Raw genomic sequence first — 8,679 nt, forward strand, 5'->3', positions numbered from 1 at the left:
GAATGGACCTTGAGTTCACATGGAGATTTTTGGCGAAGAGTTTGGAGAGGAAAAAGTCCGCTTCAGGAATTAAGAAATGTTTTTTTGAAGCGTTTTTTTTAACGAGGTGTTATTTGTAGTTTTTTTTTTGGTAGTGTTTTTAGTTTTTGTTTTTTTGTTTTCCTCCAGCACAGTGTATGGACCTTGTAAAAATCGCTAGCGTTTTTTCTACCTCCTATTGACTGTTTTTTTTTCAGGTGGAATCTGCCTGAACAAAGCTCAGCTCGCTTCTTTTTTCTTCTACCGGGAAAAAACGATAGCGGGAAAAAAAGCTAACGGATCCTATAGTGGTCAATTTGGAGGTGTTTTTTGGCGGCAGATTTTGAGGCAGATTCTGCATCAAAATCTGGACCTAAAAACTCTGTGTGAACTCAGCCTTAGGAGGAACTGTATAGAGCGGCAGTCATGCATGCTCCCTGTTGTATCATTCAAAGTCTATGGGTTTGACAGAGATATCGAAACGTTGTACTGGAGATTGACAACTCCCAGTTATCAATGTATTTATACGTTTCCAGGAGGAATAACAGAGGAACGTCACTATGTAGCATTCTCCAGACTTGTTATTTCATGGGGAATACATACACTCACCGGCCACTTTATTAGGTACACCATGCTAGTAACGGGTTGGACCCCCTTTTGCCTTCAGAACTGCCTCAATTCTTCTTGGCATAGATTCAACAAGGTGCTGGAAGCATTCCTCAGAGATTTTGGTCCATATTGACATGATGGCATCACACAGTTGCCGCAGATTTGTCGGCTGCACATCCATGATGCGAATCTCCCGTTCCACCACATCCCAAAGATGCTCTATTGGATTGAGATCTGGTGACTGTGGAGGCCATTGGAGTACAGTGAACTCATTGTCATGTTCAAGAAACCAGTCTGAGATGATTCCAGCTTTATGACATGGCGCATTATCCTGCTGAAAGTAGCCATCAGATGTTGGGTACATTGTGGTCATAAAGGGATGGACATGGTCAGCAACAATACTCAGGTAGGCTTTGGCGTTGCAACGATGCTCAATTGGTACCAAGGGGCCCAAAGAGTGCCAAGAAAATATTCCCCACACCATGACACCACCACCACCAGCCTGAACCGTTGATACAAGGCAGGATGGATCCATGCTTTCATGTTGTTGACGCCAAATTCTGACCCTACCATCCGAATGTCGCAGCAGAAATCGAGACTCATCAGACCAGGCAACGTTTTTCCAATCTTCAATTGTCCAATTTCGATGAGCTTGTGCAAATTGTAGCCTCAGTTTCCTGTTCTTAGCTGAAAGGAGTGGCACCCGGTGTGGTCTTCTGCTGCTGTAGCCCATCTGCCTCAAAGTTCGACGTACTGTGCGTTCAGAGATGCTCTTCTGGCTACCTTGGTTGTAACGGGTGGCTATTTGAGTCACTGTTGCCTTTCTATCAGCTCGAACCAGTCTGGCCATTCTCCTCTGACCTCTGGCATCAACAACGCATTTCCGCCCACAGAACTGCCGCTCACTGGATGTTTTTTCTTTTTCGGACCATTCTCTGTAAACCCTAGAGATGGTTGTGCGTGAAAATCCCAGTAGATCAGCAGTTTCTGAAATACTCAGACCAGCCCTTCTGGCACCAACAACCATGCCACGTTCAAAGGCACTCAAATCACCTTTCTTCCCCATACTGATGCTCGGTTTGAACTGCAGGAGATTGTCTTGACCATGTCTACATGCCTAAATGCACTGAGTTGCCGCCATGTGATTGGCTGATTAGAAATTAAGTGTTAACGAGCAGTTGGACAGGTGTACCTAATAAAGTGGCCGGTGAGTGTATATGTGCAAAAGCAGTCATGCCCTCCTGATGTCTAACCCCTGTTTTGGGTTCATTGTGCGACATCCTTCAGAGGCCTCACTTGCGCCAAGAAACAGTCTATAATAGCTGGATCTGACCATGGCTTTTAGCCGTGACTTCCGGACAGGTGGCCCCAGCTTTCAACCTTTGCAAAACCGCAGGTGAACTACAGCAATAATTGACCTGTGCACTTTGGGTTTGTGTCTGCAGTGTTCGGCACTGCTACTGCATTTCGCAGCGGGTTATCCACCAGCGATTTTGCAGTGGCTAATCTGCTGCAAGTACGCAACGGTTTGTTCCCAGCCCAAACGAGGAATTGCTGTGATCTTAACCATGGACTAAAGGAATTCTTTTGTGATCACAGACAATCATATGTGATATATGAGAGTCTATGTACTGAATAGAGGTACGGTACTCAGTTATGTGTCACATATGTTACACTTGAAGGTGACCCTGTCATTGACCTTGTCCTTGAATACTCACTTAAATGTGTGAAGAACAAGAAGGCATCTGGAGTGTACTGAGAAGTGAAAAGGCGGCTCTCCATCACATCTGGGGAAATGAATCATCTGCGCTTGGCACGGTCGGTCTCAGCACTATGATAAATTGTATTCTCATTGGCATTGAGTAACATTGAACATTCTGGAACGCTGAATCACTTCTGCGGGTTAGAGGTATTGATGCTCTCCTATAGAACATGTGCATAGATCTGATCGCACCATGCACCAATGGAAGAGGGGGATGAAACAGCACATTTGCTAAATTATCATAACAATAGTAATACGCCTGTATTTTCCATTTACTTTTCTCCATAATATACAATGAGTATGGCTCTGCTTGATACAGTTTTCCCCTTTTTTGATAAGTGTAGAATATGACTACACAGGATTTGTTTGTAGTCTGTAACCACAGGTTTGTATTGGAGCCATATACCCAAAATAGGATAGGTCATCAGGATTAATTTGATGGGAGGCCGAGGCCTGGACTCTGCACAGATCATCTGTCTTAGGCCAGGGCCGCACGGGCCGGAAACGCCGCGATTTGCCCGTGGTGGAAATGCCACAGGAAAAGTCACGGCATATTACAGTACTTGCAAGTGTATGGCACTCATGCGAATCCCATGTCCACTTTGCGGAAAAAATTGTAAAGTGGACATGCTGCAATTTCCAAAACCGTTGCGGTTTTGAAAATCGCAGCATGTCAATTATATCTACCGAAACGCTGGCGGCTTTCCTGTAGATCTAATTGTAACAGAAAGTCCGTGAAGGAAAACTTTGTGAACACTCTGTTCAAAGCGCTGTGGGAAGAACCACGATGCATTCACGCTGCGGTTGTTCCCGCAGCGCTTTAGCCCTGCATTTCTGACCTGTGGGGCCTTAGCCTTAGGCTACTTATATAATCTGCTATCACTTGTAGGTCTTTCTCTTTATATGTCTATTCCCATCTACTTGAATAGATAGTTTTGTATCCCCATACATCGGAAATCTGATTATTTCACATAATAGGAATCATAATAATCTCGATAATAACTATTTATTCTCCTGCCCCCCAAAGAAATTCTGCCATTCCCATCTACCTGTCTGACCTTTGGCCTACAATGCTTAAAAGTAACCCAAAAGTTGAGTGATTCAAAGAATATATAAATGATCATGGGCTGTATAAGGTTATTAAAGTCTTTTTCCTGAAACAGCACCGCTCTTGTCCACAGGTCATGTCTGGAATTGCAGTTTATCAGTTCAATGAGGCTATGTTGCCATACCAGATAAAACCTTTGGTCAGAAGTGAGGCAGTCAAAGTTCTCCCAAAAATGTAAAATGTTTCATAGGATAAGACATCAATATCAGATTGGTAGTTTGGCATCCGGGACCCCCACCAATCAGCTGTTTGAAGAGACACTGAAACAATGCAGAATATTCACTGCTTATTTAGCACAGTGCCGCACATTGTATAGTGGCTGGGCTTGGTATTGCAGTTCAGTCCTATTCATTTGAATGGGACTGAGCTGCAAATAGGCGTAATCAATGAACCTGACATTACATAGCCTGTGAACCAGGAGAAGTGCTCACTGGCTAATCTGTAGGGATCCTGGGTGTCCTAAGGATAGGTCATCAATATTTTGGCCTCAGAAAATCCCTTTACTATAGGTCAGGGCTCTGTTCACATCTGCGTAGGAGGTTCTGTTTGTGCCCTCTGTCACTGATTCTGACTTACACAGCACTAAATTTTCAGGTAAAATGGTATACATGATGACAGAACCCCAGCAGACCTTATTATAAGTGAGAGGGGTCTAGTGGGCGCTCTCATTTTCTTTTAGTTTTCTTCTCCTATGACATAACTGAAAAAGGAAAATCCAAATGCAGATGTGAAACCAACCTAAACCTATATTCACATGACAGTGAAAATGGGCCTGCAATATATGAGAGATCTGTGAAAACAGGGGCCACTGGGGTGCAAAACAACCCTGAAAAACGGCCGTTTTCATCTTTGTTGGTGTGATTGAAGGCTTAGACATGCAGATTACTAGGCATGTAATGTCTTCCTCCAGGGAGTTCCCTATGTGAGATGTCAGCGTCTGACCTTCTGAGTCCAGAGCTCGCTGCTGATGCTGCAATGTGACCAGACACTTGAGAAAGTCAATCATAGCTACAGAATACATAAATTATAAGCCATGTGGGGCTTCCTCTCCTGCCATGCTATATCAGTGCCTACAGCCTAATGGTACGATCCCACAGTGATGCCAGGGCGGCCATGCCAGTTGCCACAGTACTCCATTCATTCATTACAAAGTGATTGTCTCTGAGTCTTTCTAGGTAAAGGCTCTTTGGTAACATCTACAACCGCACCACTATTAACTTGGAACACTCAATAAAAAAAAACAATTTGTAATGAATCTTCGTGATATACTGTGCCAGCTGGCCTAGTCACCAAGTTTTTGTTCGCGCCATGGCTGCATCACGGCCACAGCTTGAATGTTTCATGGTCACGCCTTAAGACATAAGATATGAAAATACAGTCCTATGAAAAAGTTTGGGCACCCCTATTAATCTTAATCATTTTTAGTTCTAAATATTTTGGTGTTTGCAGCATCCATTTCAGTTTGATATATCTAATAACTGATGGACACAGTAATATTTCAGGATTGAAATGAGGTTTATTGTACTAACAGAAAATGTGCAATATGCATTAAACCAAAATTTGACCGGTGCAAAAGTATGGGCACCTCAACAGAAAAGTGACATTAATATTTAGTAGATCCTCCTTTTGCAAAGATAACAGCCTCTAGTCGCTTCCTGTAGCTTTTAATCAGTTCCTGGATCCTGGATAAAGGTATTTTGGACAAACAATTCAAGTTCAGTTAAGTTAGATGGTCGCCGAGCATGGACAGCCCGCTTCAAATCATCCCACAGATGTTCAATGATATTCAGGTCTGGGGACTGGGATGGCCATTCCAGAACATTGTAATTGTTCCTCTGCATGAATGCCTGAGTTGATTTGGAGCAGTGTTTTGGATCATTGTCTTGCTGAAATATCCATCCCCGGCGTAACTTCAACTTCGTCACTGATTCTTGAACATTATTCTCAAGAATCTGCTGATACTGAGTGGAATCCATGCGACCCTCAACTTTAACAAGATTGCCGGTGCCGGCATTGGCCACACAGCCCCAAAGCATGATGGAACCTCCACCAAATTTTACAGTGGGTAGCAAGTGTTTTTCTTGGAATGCTGTTTCTTTTTGGACGCCATGCATAACGCCTTTTTTTATAACCAAACAACTCAATCTTTGTTTCCAAAATGAAGTTGGCTTCTCCAAATGTGCTTTTGCATACCTCAGGCAACTCTATTTGTGGCGTACGTGCAGAAACGGCTTCTTTCTCATCACTCTCCCATACAGCTTCTCCTTGTGCAAAGTGTGCTGTATTGCTGACTGATGCACAGTGACACCATCTGCAGCAAGATGATGCTGCAGCTCTTTGGAGGTGGTCTGTGGATTGTCCTTGACTGTTCTCACCATTCTTCTTCTCTGCCTTTCTGATATTTTTCTTGGCCTGCCACTTCTGGGCTTAACAAGAACTGTCCCTGTGGTCTTCCATTTCCTTACTATGTTCTTCACAGTGGAAACTGACAGGTTAAATCTCTGAGACAACGTTTTGTATCCTTCCCCTGAACAACTATGTTGAACAATCTTTGTTTTTAGATCATTTGAGAGCGGGCTGTCCATGTTCGGCGACCATCTAACTTAACTGAACTTGAATTGTTTTGTAGAAAGAAATGGTCCAAAATACCTTTATCCAGGATCCAGGAACTGATTAAAAGCTACAGGAAGCAACTAGAGGCTGTTATCTTTGCAAAAGGAGGATGTACTAAATATTAATGTCACTTTTCTGTTGAGGTGCCCATATTTTTGCACCGGTCAAATTTTGGTTTAATGCACATTGCGCATTTTCTGTTAGTACAATAAACCTCATTTCAATCCTGAAATATTACTGTGTCCATCAGTTATTAGATATATCAAACTGAAATGGCTGTTGCAAACACCAAAATATTTAGAACTAAAAATGATTAAGATTAATAGGGGTGCCCAAACTTTTTCATAGGACTGTATGTTCAGCCAAGTGATACAATCTGTAAGGCAGGCAAGGTGTTCCCGGACCGCTTCTAAATTGTTCTGCAAAAAAGTCATTACCTTATTAAGGGATGTTCACACGAGATAGAAAACAATTTAATGACCATGCTGATTTTGTTGCAAAGGGTGAAATCTACATAGAAAGAGGTGACATGCTGTGGATTTAAAGGGGTTGGCCACTTTCAGACCAATATTGACAAACAAATGTACAATAAAAAGATATACAATTTTCCAATATACTTTCTGTATCAATTCCTCACGGTTTTCTAGATCTCTGCTTGCTGTCATTCATTCTGTTACTTCTAGAGGATAAAACTCTGACCATGGTCTTGTGATTTACGGTCCATGCTCATTTTTTAGACACAGGGCACAACAGGTTGTCAGGATAAGCTGCGCTTCCTATTTTAGCTGTGTCAGAGTGAATGATTCAGATTTAAGGTCCATTCACATGGAGTAAACACGCGCTCATTTTGGCAAAATACACGTGTAAAAATAAGACTCCCATTGACTTCAATGACATTTTTTTACACGTGTAAAAAAAACCATGTCAAAATACACGTGTAAAATGTCATTGAAGTCAATGGGAGTCTTATTTTTACATGTGTATTTTGCTAAAATGAGCGCGCGTTTACTCCGTGTGAATGGACCCTTACATAGGAAAAAAAAAGTCAGTGCTGTGTGAGTAAAAGGCTTTGTAATAATATGGGAAGATAGACTTTACTTCTAAATAGCTAAGGAGGGTTCACCAATCAGGAGCCCAGAAAAGCAGGGTGACAACACCTCTGGGATGTGAAGGGCAGCTTCATATTATAAAATTACTCTAGACATCTATATAACCTCATTGACTGAGTTGAACGCTCATTTGGCTGATATTGATTCTTTCAAGCTCCTGCGTACACATGCATGTTCAGCCCATCCAAGTGTGCAAGTGTGGTCAACAGGGAGAGGGGAGTAAGCTGCTGCCATGGGTCTCCGACAGTGACTTATCTCCCATGAGAATAAAAGGATGCCTGATCCTTACTTTCTCCGTTATAGTCTATGGGGTGTGCAGGTTTCTGCTTTTTAAATGAGATGGTCTTCATCTTTCAATTCCCCATGCGGACCCGAACAACAGAGACCCAAACGCTAGTGTGAACCTAGCATCAGTGGGTAACTGGAAAGCCCCCATACATAGAGCCATCTGATCCTGCAGGTTTGGCTATATTTTGTCTTATCTATACATATTAGATAGCTGATGACTGACACTCATTTGGATGACAGCTATCTCTTCCGATCCCCCCACACACACACATTCACTCTTTGGCTGAGTATACATGTGTTCTGAATAGGGGGACTGGAGAAAGTTACCACTGCAAGCGACTTATCTTCTTGAGAATTAAAGGACTGGTATATATAAAGCGGAAATTCAACTGTCCAATCCATATTACCCCTCAAGTTGGGAGCCCCTTACAAACATTAGATGGTTGGGCGATCTAGTGATATATCTCTTGTATATGGCCAGCTTTAAATCCTCTGGGTACTACTGGGAAGGACGCTAGTGTTGCGATAACTTTACATTAGGGAATATCTACCGTATATACTCGAGTATAAGCCGACCTGAATATAAGCCGAGGCCCTTAATTTTACCACAAAAAACTGTGAAAACGTATTGAATCGTGTATAAGCCGAGGCGGGGAAATGCAGCAGCTACTGGAGAATTTCAAAAATTAAAACGGTCAGAGTTTTTGGGTGCAGTAGATACTGGGGAAGGGGATGGGGTGTTTTGGTTGTCTGTCTGCCCCTTCCCTGAGCTTGAGGACTGTTTTTCCCCCCCCCCCCCCCCCACTTGGATTTCAGCCTGGCTGAATATAGGGTATCTGCAGTGCTCCTATTAACCCCTTCCCGACATAACAGGAGCACTGCAGATACCGTATATTCAGTAGATCGGGCACTTTCAGACACAGGATACCTAATGTGTATGTGTTTCACAGTAATTTTCTACTTTTATATGTATTCCAGGGAAAGGAGTGATTCAGAACTTTTATTTATTTTATTTTTTTATTATATTTTTTTTAAAGCTTCTTTTTTTTTCACAATTTTATGGGAGGTTCTATACATTACTATTGTGGCTGGTCATAATTTTTTTTTTTTTATGCTTGACTCGAGTATAAGCCGAGGGGAGCTTTTTCAGCACAAAAACTGTGCTGAAAGAC

The sequence above is a fragment of the Leptodactylus fuscus genome, chromosome 11 (assembly GCF_031893055.1).
Source record: "Leptodactylus fuscus isolate aLepFus1 chromosome 11, aLepFus1.hap2, whole genome shotgun sequence".
Taxonomy (NCBI): Eukaryota; Metazoa; Chordata; class Amphibia; order Anura; family Leptodactylidae; genus Leptodactylus; species Leptodactylus fuscus.